Source organism: Nuphar pumila, chromosome 16 (genome assembly GCF_984573655.1).
Source record: "Nuphar pumila chromosome 16, dmNupPumi1.hap1.1, whole genome shotgun sequence".
Lineage (NCBI taxonomy): Eukaryota > Viridiplantae > Streptophyta > Magnoliopsida > Nymphaeales > Nymphaeaceae > Nuphar > Nuphar pumila.
Window position 1 is genome coordinate 82,777,838 of NC_143264.1, and position 15,138 is coordinate 82,792,975.

Sequence of the window (15,138 nt, forward strand, 5' to 3'; positions counted from 1 at the left end):
CTTCGTTAGTTCAAATTGTGGATTGAGCCAATGGGTTTGCCACGAATTGGGCGGACCTAGCAATGAGTCCACCTAGGCCTATGCCACGCACCCACTGTGTGGGCTTGGCACCAATTTGATCAAACTATCCATATCTTTAAAGTTGATCTTTCTAATCTTTAATAGACTATAATATGTAAGGTGCCAAGCTGTCGGTATGACCTGACTTCGACCAGCACTGGATCCGATAGGATCCAGGTTCGGTAATAAAGAAAGAGATCCCATAACTATTTGGGTTAGACCCGTGAGGTATGCAATCTCATATCAGACCTGGATTTGACATTGAGTCTAGGTCTAGATATGCAATTTTTATATGTAAAAGAGGTAAACAAATATTACTTTATTACCACATTACATGCAGCATTGCTGCATGTTCACCATGCAGCGCGACCTGCCTGTTGCCTGACAACCATATATCTTGGCATTTATCAAGATGAGTGCATTGTCCATCTCGAAGATGAGTGCATTGGCCTGGTTTATGTTATATCCTTATAGGACCTGAGTATGATTTTGCCTATGATAGGTTAATTTCAACCCCGCCCAAGTACCAACACCTCAAAGTTCTACTTAAGTTTGAATCCGCTTGGGTCGTGTTAAGGCCCGGCCCCATTAACACATCCACGTTAACATGATTTCCTTTCAAGCTACAGAATTGGACGAACCCATTCAAGCCCGCTTCGCCAATCCATAAGAAAACTAGGTCAAGTAATTAATTTCACACAAGACAAGCTTGTGCCAAGCCTAGGCTGTTCAAGCTTAATGGAACTCGATAGAGCTGATCAGCTAGCTTTGGCTGGTTTAAACAATGGAGCAAGTCTGGATCAGTGTCTGAGCTTGGCTCAGTTCTATGCATTAATGAGCCCGTGCTGTAACTTGACTCATCGTGAACCCCTATGCTCCGTGCCCTACTGTCCTACTCAAATTGGGGCATCAATCAGGGCTGGGAAACAAACCGAGCCGCTTGTGGCTTGGCTTATGTTCTGCTCGTAAAGAGTTGGTTTGAACTCTTAAAACAGGCATGACAAGCTGAATACTAACAATAAGAAATCAGCTCGGCTCGGCTCGGCTCGACTCGACTCATATAATTAAGCTTGTTACGTATTAAAAAATATATTTTACATGTATTTTTTTTGTAATTCTATTTTTGCTTGCTTTAAAACGTAGTAGTTTTTCTATAAACAAGCCAGCTCAAAGTTGACTCATTTAACACAGGCTCATTATAAGCTCTAAGCCTTGCCACAAGTAGCACCAATTGACTAGATACAATTTTACAAGTCAGTTAGAGGGAAGCAGATCAGGTCATGCTGAACATGAGCGTTTTTTGCTCATGCTGACATCGTGGCCATCCGATTTGCATTTTAAAAAGATCAAAAGTCAACAAAACCACGTGGCATTCATCCAAAATGCAAACAGATGGCCACGATGTCGGCATGAGAAAAAAAGCGCTCATGTTCAGCATGACCTGATCTGCTTCTCAGTTGGAGAGCAGATTCATGATCACATTAAATGTAACCAAATCACTTGTTATATTCCATCACCACCGCACATCTCATGAAGGTGTGTGTGGGCCCCCACTCTCACATATCCCAAGTGAAACTCTGGCTTCCCGAGAGGGATGTGTGATGGGGAGAAAGCTGGGGTTAGGATAGGGGTGGCAATTTCTGACACGACCCGCCAACCCGCCTCTTAGGCGGGTTCGGGTTGGGCTTAAGCCAACCCGTTTAATAAACGGGTCGACCCGCGTAACCCGTTTATTAAACAGGTCGGGTTCGGGTTGGGGGTATGCCAACCCGCCAACCCGGCTGACCCGTTTAATAAACTGGTTAGGTGGGCGGGTCAACCCGCCAACCCGACCCGTCAACCTGTCTGCCCGACCCGCCAACCCGACCGGCCGCCAACCTGCCTACCTGCGAACCCGATCCGTCAACCCGCCAACCAGACCCGCGAACCTGAAAACCCGTTTACCCGACCCAACCCATTTATTAAATGGGTTGGCGGGTCGTGTCGGGTTACCCGTTTATTAAACGGGTCGGGTTCGGGTTGAGGTATGCTGACACGCCAACCCGACCCGCCAACCCGCCAACCCGACTCTATTGCCACCCCTAGGTTAGGAAGACCCCTACCAGTTATACAACCATACCGTTTGGGGTTGGAACTTGCAACCTCCCAACACAAGGTGACGTGCACTAACTGCTCCTTCCAGATAAGCTGGGTACGGTGGAAATTGATTGATATAACCTACGACCGGGACAGATGGGATCACTTGGATGGGCCCCACTCCTTTTTTCCGATATTCTTATTTCGGATGGACACGGCATCAGAATTGTTTAAATTGAACGGCTCACAATGAATCTATTCAGTGTTGTGATCGGTGCCTTTCATTTTTAAGATGAACGACATTCAAGGCGCCTCTGACATGATCCTCTGTCGGCCCTGTCCGACTCAGACGGAGTGAGTCAACGCCTAGTATAAGTGCATTCGTTTACCAGTGATACACAAACTTCGAAAAGGGAGAATCAACGTCCCTGACGATCCCAAGGCGATCACCTGATGGTCCGGATCGTGGCACGTGGCTATACATTCCCATCGTTTTTGTATCCCTAGATTCGTGTGGTAGGAGCTGTCAGTGCACGTCTCCCTGTGGCGGGACGTTGCAGCTTCGAATTCCCAATCGTACGATTGAATAGTGACTGGTGGAGGTCTGCCTAACCCCAGCAAGACTTTAAAAAAAATAGAAGTGCAAAACAATATAATAAATAAAAATAAATAACTAAGTTTGAATCAATAAGAAGTAAATTTGGAGTAAAGAACAAGTTAAAAAATATTGAAAAATTGACATCATGGTTACCGAAGCCTAAGCCAGCCAGTATCTGGTGAAGGCATAGCCCACGTGGCATTTGTTCAAGTCATATAATAGCTTCTCAAAAAAGAAAAAACAGCAATTTTGGGGTGTCAATGGATCCTTATGACCCGATCCATACTCCGTACCAGATACTGCAAGTTCAGGGTTTAGTAATCCGATTAGCATATGGAGCTATGCATGGTTTGTGAAATATTATACAAGACTTGGGTCTGACCAGGATCTAATTAAATTATGATCCATAATAAGTTTTAATGTAAAATGTAAGGGACCATATTTTGCTAGAATCGTTTGTAGGTACAAACACTTATTTTTTTTCATTATGATTGTTTTTCAGAAAACTAACCTTACAGTTTTTCTTATTGGGAATCGGCTCTTAAATCCGTATAATTAAGCCCACGTTTTTGTAAAAACTTCAAAAATCAACGGCCTACATTGTGCGATACTTTTCTGGGTCATAAAATTATATTTTTTTAATTGAAAAACACAACTAAAAAGCTTATTTCCACTATTTTGGACATGTTTAATTCATCTATAAGGTCTGATTGGATCAAAACAAACAACATATAAACACTTACAATTATACATTACCTTATAAAGAATTAGTATTTCACCCGGTTTGACTTGCCTTATCTTTATAAGACTCAGGTACCGTTTGCCTTTGGTGGGTTCATTTGTACCTGAACCCAGGCCAGGTAAAAGCACCTTAAAGTTGTGCATGGGTTTAGTAAAGGCCTGACCCGTTGACACCCATATCCTACCATGTAAACCCATCTCCCATAACGTCCCAAAATAAGGAAATGTCGTCGGTGGTGAACACTAAAAGCAGGAGTGTGTATATATATCTTCCACCATCTATTGCACCATTTTACCCAGCTAAAAAACATAGCTGTTACAGATCCAAGGGGTTTGGCGTAGTGGGATGGGGCCTAGGCCGGTTGACGGGCAGTCTAGGTTCAAATCCCATGGGCATCATCCCATGCATAAGCTGAAGCTTGGCGAGTCCCTGGGGTCGAGGGGTAATCCCTCGGAGTTTTACGCCGACATAGAAAGAGACCGTAAGTAGGGCAGGCTAAGCCAGCACGGCAAGGTCTCTGCACCTGAGACTGTTTCTCCGAGTAAAAATAATAATAAAAATCATAGGTGCTACCATTGTCTAGTAAATCTATGAACTTAATGCAGTTTATTTGTTAGAGATTGCAATTTGGATTACAGATGTCAACTATATGATTTATTTAGTGGAAACCAGCTTTTGCATTGTGTATAGTTTTTTCAAAATATCATACTTTTACATAAAAAAATCATGGTCCATAGTGATGCCTATAGGAATCAGCTAAGACTGCCATGCCTACTGTTGGGGTCCCAAAAAACGTAAAACCCTGAGGATAAGCCCTTCATCCCCATGGCATATGCTGGATGTAGGCTTGCGCAAGAGAGTGATGCCTATAGGAATCGAACCTCGACCGCCCGTTTGACGGCCTAGGCCCCACCCCACTATTCCAAACACCTTTGGGGCTGCACCACTAGTGTTCCTGAGGTGAATCAGCTTGACTTGGAGCAGATGGGTGACTTGAAAAAGGATAATAAGTAAGCCATTTCATATGATTTAGATATGCACCATATTTCTTGATGATTCGCTACTTGGGCAGTATCGATAGGGGCATTTTTAATTTTCACCTTAGCTTTTAAGACTTACCATGTATTATGGGTGGCAAGGTGGGGCTCACCCACATATTTTGCTGCTTTGACAAACATTGGGTCCTATTTCTTGATACTTTGAGAAAGTGTCATATTTCTTGACAGTTTGAGAAAGTGTAAATCCATGAATTTTGAGTAAGGCCTTTATCAATATTCAGAATCTTGCTTTTTCTAAAACAAGCACCAAGAAAGATTTGGAACACTTTGATTATAGTTATTGAAAGCTTTTAAATTCTTGTAAAGCGTGCTTCTTATGAAACTCTCTTTGGAAGTGTGAAACCATACATTTCTTTTACGACAAACCTTTATGAAAAAACTCGCTTTCTTGTAAATGAAAATCCTACTTTTTACTATGAAATCTAAATGCACTTTTGGACTTTTGTTTGGGGCCCTTGTATTGGGAGCATAGTTGGCAAACTCAGCGAGTCAACTCGATCGTGAGTCGCCTGAGTTGGCTTGGATCAGGACCTAATCGAGTTTTAAAAAAGTTGTATAACTCGGTTAATTATGATCAAACTCGGCCGAGTCAGCTAAGACTCCGTTGAATTTATCATTGACTCAGCCAAGTCTTAGCTACCATGTTGCAACTTATGGGTCGTTCTAAAAAATCAAAACATTAACTAAAAGCATTAAAAACTTTCAATTTTCTAAAGCTAGATTTGAAAATATTTCTACTTTCCAAAGTTGCATTTGGTGTTGCAACTCGATGGATGAGAATTTGTATCATGATAGAGAGATGATGAATTAAATAATAATATTTAACATTAAAATAATTATAATAAATAGGCATTTTAATAAAATAACACTATTTTAATGCACTTAAATAACTGTCATGCAATTATCTAGATTTTATGAAAATTTTATGTTTAGAATATAAAATATCATGATTACAATGTGATATTAACATTTTATCAATTCCATTATGATATTTTTCAAATAACACACTGTTTTTTAATTTTAAATAGTGAAAATGCCATTTTTAAATATTTTAAAACTATATTTAATATTTGTCACTATATATATAATTTTTGAAGTTATGTTTATTACTATATGTAATAAAACACACCTAATATGTTAATTTTTAAATTTTTTTTATATCATAAATTACATAAATCTTGACTTGCCAGAGTCACTGAGTTATATGTGGTCGATCCAATACTGAGTCTAGGAAATGCCAACCATGATTTAAAGGAAATCACTTCTTCCATGTGTTCCCAAAATAGGGTGTTGCAAGATATGGTGTTACAAAAATGTGCTGTTTGGGATAGAGTTTTTGAAAAACACCATCTTGTGAATGGTGTGAAAAATATGATTGTTAGGATTACCAACTTCATCTGCAATGCATGTTTTGGCAATACTACTTAGGGATGTCAATGGATTGGATTGTATCAATTACCGACCTAATTCAATTCCGTTTAGTTGCAATTGTTAAACCAAAACTACATTTGATTATAATCCGATGTGGATATGATTTTAATTTTTTGTTACCAAATCCGATAAATATCCGAATTTAACAGATATTCAAATCTGTTTACATGTAAAAAACGTGAATCTGATGTGAGCTCTTTACCATCCGAATCTGAATTCGAAACTGTTACCTTTTAGCTAACATTCAGTTAGTTAGATATGGTATTGGTTACATCCGATTCAAACCCAAACCGTTTACATTCGTAAAACTACTGCTTTCAATCAAGAGGTATTGAGGAAACTCCTACATGTTGCTCCTAATTAAACAGCAGTAAATGTGGGGGAATTGCCATTCACTGATCCCAAACAATAGTGTTAGTAAAACCACAATGCACCTCCAATTCAAAGCTCGATCCCAAACAGAGGCTTCAATGCTAAAAGAATGGCGCTTCCAATTAAAAATAATGGTTTTACTATAAACCTGTATGCTTATCGGAATTATTGATACAAAAGCTGGCAGGGATATATTTAGGTAAAAGGATGGATTTTATCCACAAATTTACGTAAATTCTTGATTCTCATTATGCTTTCTAAACGCTTGATGCATTTAAGTGTTCCCCAAATAGTAGCCTCTTTTATTTATTTATGTGTTAATTATTATTATTATTATTATTATTATTATTAGAGAGGCAAGCTGAGCTTAGGCAGACCTCCACCAGATATACCACCATATCATTGGGATTTGAACTTGCAACATCCCAATCCAAGGTGACATGCACTCACTGCTCTTACCAGACAAGTTTTTTGGCAAAAAACTTCGTTCTTTGTGCATCTCCTCTCATATCACTTTTTACTCTGGTAACTATGTACTTGACCTATACAGAAAATTATGTACTTGCTTAACTACTAAGATCCTCTGTGTACATTATTGCAACCTAGTGGATAGCAGGATAGAGTATAATAATAGTATGATACATGCTGAAAGCTATGTGACAGCAACACACTTGGTTCCATTCTAGGTCTCACACTTCACAGCTTAAGAGTAGGGACACCAATTGATTGGATTTGGGTTGGATATTCAATTGAATCAGAAATCGACTCGTCAAATTGGGTAAAGCAAGTAGAACCCAAATAATGATCTGATTGGGATTTGGTATGCAGTTTTGCTTTTCGGATATGGATTTAGGATATGAAACCTCTGACCTTCGCCGGCGTGGCCACGCCCATGAGGATGCTGGATGGGATCCTACTGGCATGATGGGTGTGTCCCCAGCTTTACAGTACATGGGACACCCGGACATGTAAGGCAGGGTGGCCGTGTCCTCATCTCGGGTTTTACTTCGTAGGGGTCTGGGTCCATTAAGTGACCCGGTCAATGCTGAGGGTTTCCGCTTCATTAAAAAAAAAAAACGACCCATAAACAAATAAAATATATTCAATTAACTAATCAGATCCAACTTCGGTATTAAATTTTATCACTCGACTCAGAATCCAAATCAGAATCAGATTAGGTTGATCTAATTATGTTGGATTCAATATTGACGAATCGATCCAAACCTCATCCGACCCATCCACGTCCCTATTTGTGAGGCATGTTTCAAGTCAAAGGCCAACTATGTCCAATTTTGGTCAAGGTGGCATATGTGTAAAAGAATCTGCCGTGTCAAGGCTATTTTGGTCATAAGTGGAAAAATTTTCAAAGTGCTGCTCTGGACTCTGGGTGGAACCTCTGGCTTGGTGGCTCAAAGTCATTCCCCACTAGACGCGGTCTGTGAAGGGACACGTGTCGGTCCTCACTTATGCATGTTAACTGCGTGGGTGCACCGGCAACTTAATCGCCGGGCGGTGCGTGTGGACCCAACCCACGGACGGACCCAGCACCCAGCCCACATGGCTTGCGTCACCACGCTCGCACGTGCCTATAGATGCCTATGATATGCATGTGCGAGGTTTCACATGGGAAGGATGATATGCCGACTTGAATTTGGACATCTTAGTCCCAAGTAATGTGTATATACATTCCAAAATTGGTAGCTGCTCACCTAGTTTCGTGCTCAAACGAAATCATGTAGGGTGATGGACGCTCAATGTCTTTTTGGCACAAAAATGACTTTTACTGACGCTATTAAAAGTCTAAAAGTGTTCACTTAGATTTTTTGCTGACACTATTTTAATACGCAAAAAAGACATTGAGTATTCATCATGCTGCGCGATGGAAGCTCAATATGAGTAACCTCGTGGCTACCAAGCTTTGGAATGATTGTTTCTATTTTTTTCTAAAAATCCACTGATCTACATGCTTGATTTTATGGAAATCTATTTTTGGATTGTTCGGTTTGAACAAGTTAGGTTTTTATAAGATTAAAAAATCAATGGTTTATAATTTCAAAAAGATAATCAATGCTTAAAAAATCATTTTTCTAAAAAAAATGATCCAAAGTGTAATTTATTAATAAATAGATTATGCAAAACACATCAATAGGGTCAGATTTTTAAAAAACAACCTCAAACCCCTATCCAAGTTTGGTAGGCATGCAGTAGGCACAAAAAGGGTTAGACTCCTACATTATATATATATATATATATAATGAGTTTTTTAGTTTTTTTTTTATTTTTAAATTCTGATAGTAAAGATGTGATCTATGTACTTGATTTTATAGGGATCAACTCTTGAAGTGTATGATTCTAACACATAGGTGGGTTTTTATAAGGTTCGAAAAATCAACAGTGCAAAATCTTTGTAAATTTTTGAGGTTCCAAATTTCATTTTTTTACCGAAAACACATGATCGAGGTGTGGATTCCTAATAAATTGACCATGCTGTGGTTAGAATTGCAAAAAAAACACCAAAAAGGACATAAAAACTCATTTAGCACATATCAATTTCACACCTACCCATCTCTCTCTCTCTCTCTCTCTCTCTCTCTATATATATATATATATATATATATATATATATATATGCTCACATGTTAGGTGCTAAATAAGTGTTCTAAATGGGTTTTTCAATCTTTTTCATTTTATTTATAATTATGACTACCGATGTGATCTATGTACTTGATTTTATAGGGATCAGTTATTGAAGTGTTCAATTCCGACATATGGGTGGGTTTTTATAAGGTTTGAAAAAACAACCGTCCAAAATCTTTATTAAATTTTGAGGTTCTAAATATCATTTTTTCCATAAAAAACACATGATCAAGGTGTGGCTTCCTTGTAAATCGATCATGCCCAACACATTTATGGGGTCAAAACTACGAAAAAAAAGTACCGCAAGGGTAAAAAAACCCATTTAGCATGTTTAATTTAGCACCTAACGTGCAGTTAACTACCAATTTTTCTTTCTCTTTATATATATATATATATATATATATATATATATATATAGAGAGAGAGAGAGAGAGAGAGAGAGAGAGAGAGGTGCTAAATGATACATGCTAAATGGGTATTTTTCTCTTCATTTTTTTTCCGTAATTTTGACCCCATTAATGTGTTGGGCGTGTCGATTTACGAGGAATCCACACTTGGATTATGTATTTTTGATGAAAAAAATGATATTTAGAGCCTTGAAATTTTACAAAGATTTTGGACCATTGATTTTTTGAACCTTATAAAAGCCCACCCCTGTCGGAATTGAACACTTCAAGAGTTGATCCCTATAAAATCAAATACATATATTACATTTGTACAGTTAAAAAAATCCTGAAAAAATCATTTAGCATATGGGTGAGTTTTTATAAGGATCTATGTACTTATTTTATAGGGATCAACTCTTCAAGCGTTTGATTCCGACACATGGGTGAGTTTTTATAAGGTTAAAAAAGTCAACGGTCCAAAGTCTTTGTAGATTTTTGAGACTCCAAATATCACATTCTTCATAAAAAAACACATGATCTAAGTGTGGATTCCTCATAAATCTACCATGTCCAACACATTTATTGGGTTGAAACTGCAAACAAAACACTAAAAGAGTAGAAAAACCCATTTAACATGTATCATTTCGCACATAATGTGTAAGCAACTACCAGTCACTCTCTCTCTCTCTCTCTCTCTCTCTCTCTCTCTATATATATATATATATATATATATATATACTGAAATATGTTTACCAACCAAATATGTTTGCTGGTATGAATTGAGATTTTCATAATTTTTTTTGCAAATCTAACCCTGTAATGCATTCAGGGTGTTAAGAATCGATGGTTGGATTATCATAATCGGATCAAGAAATGTGATTTTTTATACTTGAATATTTATGAAACTTCTAACTCATTGATTTTCAATTCTTAATTCAAGAGCCTGTTTCTATAAAACCAAGCATCCAGAATGCATAGTGATTTTTGAAAAAAAAAATAAAAAAGCTATAAAAATCTTGGTTCATACAGGTAAACATATTTGGTTGGTATATATATATAATATCATTTTGGGTATGGACTTGAATACATGTTGCTGAATTCATATCCTCAACTTTCGAAGAATTTGGATGTGGTAGTGCTAGTTGTGTCAATGGTTGAGTTTGACTCAGACCCAACTCAGACCAAACGCTGTAGGGCAATTTTTCAATGTAAACAAGATAAAAAAATATTATTTTATTGGGTATGCTTTTTGTCTAGTTCATGGTAGCCTTATAGGATCCAGATATGACTTCTTCTATATTAGGTTCGATTGGACTTTGGTTTGAACCCGGTATCAGCATCTCAAATCAAATATGATTTTAGTCTTACTTGAGTCTGAACCAAACCCGACCCATTGACACCCCTTAGGTAGAACCCCAATCTAACACCTACATTAGCTGCATCTCATGATAGGGCAGTGATATTTAGAGCCACAAGGATCCTAAAGTAAAGTTGACATCACCTCAACCTCTTCTGTTTTCGCTTTCCTTCAGCTTTTGACCGTACAAGTGGCTGGGAAATGTTGTCAAGTATCGGAACCAGTATCGTTTGACCAATGATTCAGGTGAATTGGCCGATACCTATACTCAAGTGTATCGTTCTGAATGGGCCACAAAATAATTAAAAAGTATTATGTGTCAATCAGAACGTGGTTAGAGTTATTAAAATAATATTTAAAATTAATGTTAACTATGCTTTACATTTATTAAAAAATAACCGATTCATATCAGTATCTTATCGATACGATAAGCACCCATACTGACAACATTGGTCAAGGGTACTCATCATAGTAATACCATCAGGCTTCCTTAGATGCCGTTCATCCATGCAGTCGACTGCATCAAAGTATCATGGCTGAATTGCTTGGGTTTCATATGAGCCTCACAGTTTTCTTTAGAACCGTTCATATAAATTGATGTCATCAAGAGCATCTCGAACGAGTGAGTGGATGCAAAGGAGAAGCATGAAGGGCATGTGAGTGAGCCCTAACTGCCAGGGTTGCCCCAATCTAGGGATGTAAATGGGTCGGATTCAGTTCGAGTGTGAGGATCACCAAATCAGCAAACCTGCCTGATTGGATATGTTCTAATCAAAATTGGATTTGGGTTTGGATTTTAATAAGACAAAACAAAAACTGAATCCAAGTCCAATTGAGAATGAAATAATCTAATCCAATCTGAGTTCCAATTAAATCAGTGTCCCTTGTAGTATGAATGTGGAAGTGGTCAGTGAGGTGTGTGTGTGTGTGTGTTTTTCACAAAACACATGAAAATCCACTCGGATTCTAGTATGAAACACTCTGAATCTGATAGGATTCCACCGACCTACGTTCCTAGCTGGATTCATGTTTTTTTTAACCAAACCCGACTAATCTGGTTCAGGTCAGTTGGATGACCCTAACCCGAACTGTTGGCATTCCTATTCCTACTCCTACATCCTGAATTGCTCATCCTGGTCCACATTGTCGCATTTGGACACTTGCTGCCCAAATTCAAGTTGACATCATACTTCTTGCTTGTAAAACCGTTGTTCTCAATTTTTTTCTTCTTCTAGGGTCCAGTATTATCATTTGAAATCCGTATCCAGATTTAACTGTACTATGTAGGATCTAGTTTTGGTCCAGATCAGAATTCGGACTTGGGCTGGGAAACAGGTTTATGGCTTAGCTAACGTTTGGCTCATAAAGAGCTCATTCAAACTCGTAAAATAGGCTCGGCAAGCTAAACATGAACAATAGGTAATTCGCTCAGCTTGGCTGGCACGATATCGTTAGTTTGTAAAAAAAAAAAATTTATTTTACATCTTGCAAAACATAAGATCGAACTATTTGGCCTGCAAAAAAATAGGCTGTGGTAAAATCTTTCTGTTTCTAGTTCTTAAAACAATGCATTTTTTTTTTGCACTCCTATTCCTTCCAGCTCTAAAACAACGTTTTTTTTTAAATAAACCAGCTAGAACTTGGCTCGTTTAACTCGAGCTCATTAAAAGCTCGAGCTCAGCTTGGCTCGCCACAAGAATGAGCCAAGCTTGAACAGAGTTTTAGCTGGCTTGTTTTATAGAAAAAAATGCATTGTTTTACAGTTGTAAGAAATAGGATTACAAAAAAATACATCCAAAATATATGTAATATATAATTTTAATACCTAATGAGCTTACATGAGTCTAGTAGAACTGAGCCGATTGCCTATATTCATCTTGACAGGCATGTTTTACGAGATCAAACGAACTCTTTGCAAGCCGAACATGAGCTGCTCGGCTTGTTTTCCAGCATAATATACTTACTATGTATAGATATGGGACTGGATATTGGGTTTGGTCTAAATTTGTAAAATAGTAACTATTACATATATGATCCATATCCATTTCCAGACAGGAATTGCACAACACCAACCACCGATTCTCTCTTTCTCTCTCCGGATTGTAAACATTAGGCTTTGTATCCTTGAAAGTGAATACGGGTCAGTGAACAATTGATCCATATCAACAATGCTAACCATATAATTAGTAACAAGGCAGTTGGACTAGATCAATTTTCAATCAATTGAGCCAAGACAGGTTGCAAATTATTGCTGATACCATCTTAAAATATCAAAAGAATATAAATTCTTTCCGGACACCAGTAAGGTGTTAAAGAGTGAAGTTCACGTGCCTCACCTTAACTTCGAAAGAACGAACTCTCTGCTAAGGTCCAATTCATAAGAGGACCAGAGTGAGTGTGGTCCACGCCATTATCATAGGCACACGAGACAACAACCAGCCCCCCCACATGCTTCATTGCACTATTATTGAACCCCAACATCATAACCCTACAAGCCATGTGCTCATTAGGTGCAAAGCATACAAAACTAGTATAACAGGCACATGACAGAGGTGTACATCTCATCATACCTTGGCCTTAAAGAGTAGCAAAATTCAGTTGGTCAAAATGTGAAAAAGAAACAGTACCCTAAGAGCATATATTTCCATCTTTCGACTGTAAAAAATAAGGCATAGGTAAGGTAGATGAGCCATTTATGATCATGATAAATGTCAAAATGAAAGTGCAGTAATGTATGATGCTGAAGCACCCTGACAGAGTAATAGAACTCAACCATATTCCTACAAGGGATTGGATACAAGCGGAAATACACCCATGTCCAAATAAATGCACCTTTTCAGCAGGTCAGGATCGGGTTGGATCAAAGTCCTAAAACAAACTTGTGACCAAATCTGATTTTGAAGTACTGGATCAATTCCTGGTACTATCAGGATCTGATGCCCTGATCCTTTGGACTTGACTCGAGCTGAGTGGATACACGAACATATTTTGCTGGCCAAGCTCTAGATGGACAGCACCAAACTAAAATGCTCATGAAAGCAGTAAGGAACTATACATGGATATAGTGGTTGGATCCAACATGTGAGCACGTTCTTTTAGAGATTGAATAACAAGGATCTAGGATTTTTGTAAGCCTTAAAAAATCACATTTTTTCATCAAAAGAACACTATCCAAGTGTGGATTCCCAGCAAATGGACCATTTAAAAAAAACAAGTCAACTTCAAGCTGTACCCCTGATATGTCAAACGATCTAAATTTATCTGATATCAGACCAAATCCGACACCGTTGACCTGGACCTGGTAAGCCAAAACCGTATTTTAATATAATAGGATGCAGATATAGTATTGAGTTTTTGCTACCGAATCCAATGCTATTCTGATTTAATGTACAAAATCAAATTTGATATCAGCTGCTCACCAGCCGAGTTCAAATCTTTTTAGCCAATATCCAATTAATAGAATATGATATTGTACACATTCAACCAAAATCTAAACCGTTTACATATATGGTGGTAGGTATGCCTACCAGTAATTGGGTTTTGGACAAAGTTTTAATGTCCAAGCCCGAATATTGTCCGGCCAAGCCTGACCTGATAATAGTCAGGACGGGCTTTCGGCAGCCCAGAGATTCAGTTGGGCCTCTCGGGCCGTAGTAGGGTCTGGATCAGGACACCCCAATGTCCACCCCGAGTTGGGAGGAAGAGATACTTTGGAATTAAAGACTCTGAAGCTTTACTATGCAAAGCCCCACCCGGGGTTTTCCTCTCTCTGGCAAGGGTTCCTTGTCATAAAAAAACAGAAAAAAGAAAAAGAAAAAGAAAAAAAAAGAGACCTTGCAATCAATTAATGGCTCAAACCTCAATAGATGAGACCAGGTCTGCTGAACCTGGGTTTCAACGACCCTGCCCATAGTTTTGTCGGGCTTTTACGACAGGACACGTTCTAGATAGAAAAATTCGCCAATAATAAATCAATCACATTCACAGCTCTATCTATCAAACAACGCCGTATATGGCGCGCACGTACACACACTCACGTGCCCGTGCACCATTATTTCTCTGTAGCTTCGGATGGTGACAGCTTAATTCTACCTTGGAACATTTTTGGAAGACCAAGCTATAAATGCCAACAACAGATTGTACCTAACACAATTTTCGGATGGATACGGCTAGACTTCGATTCATGATCAAATATAATGATTTGAATATGGCTAGACTTGGATTCATCTTCAAATTTAACTAATAGCACTTTATATTTGTTCGTTTGTTATGTTTAAAACATTACTATAATGATTTGATTGTGTATTTTAAAGCATTAAATTTTTTCATTTTTCTTATTCTTTAGGATTTCTATATTTTTACATTAAATAATTATGTCCTTTTACACCACTAAACCAATGTTTGTTTAGATGGATTTGAAT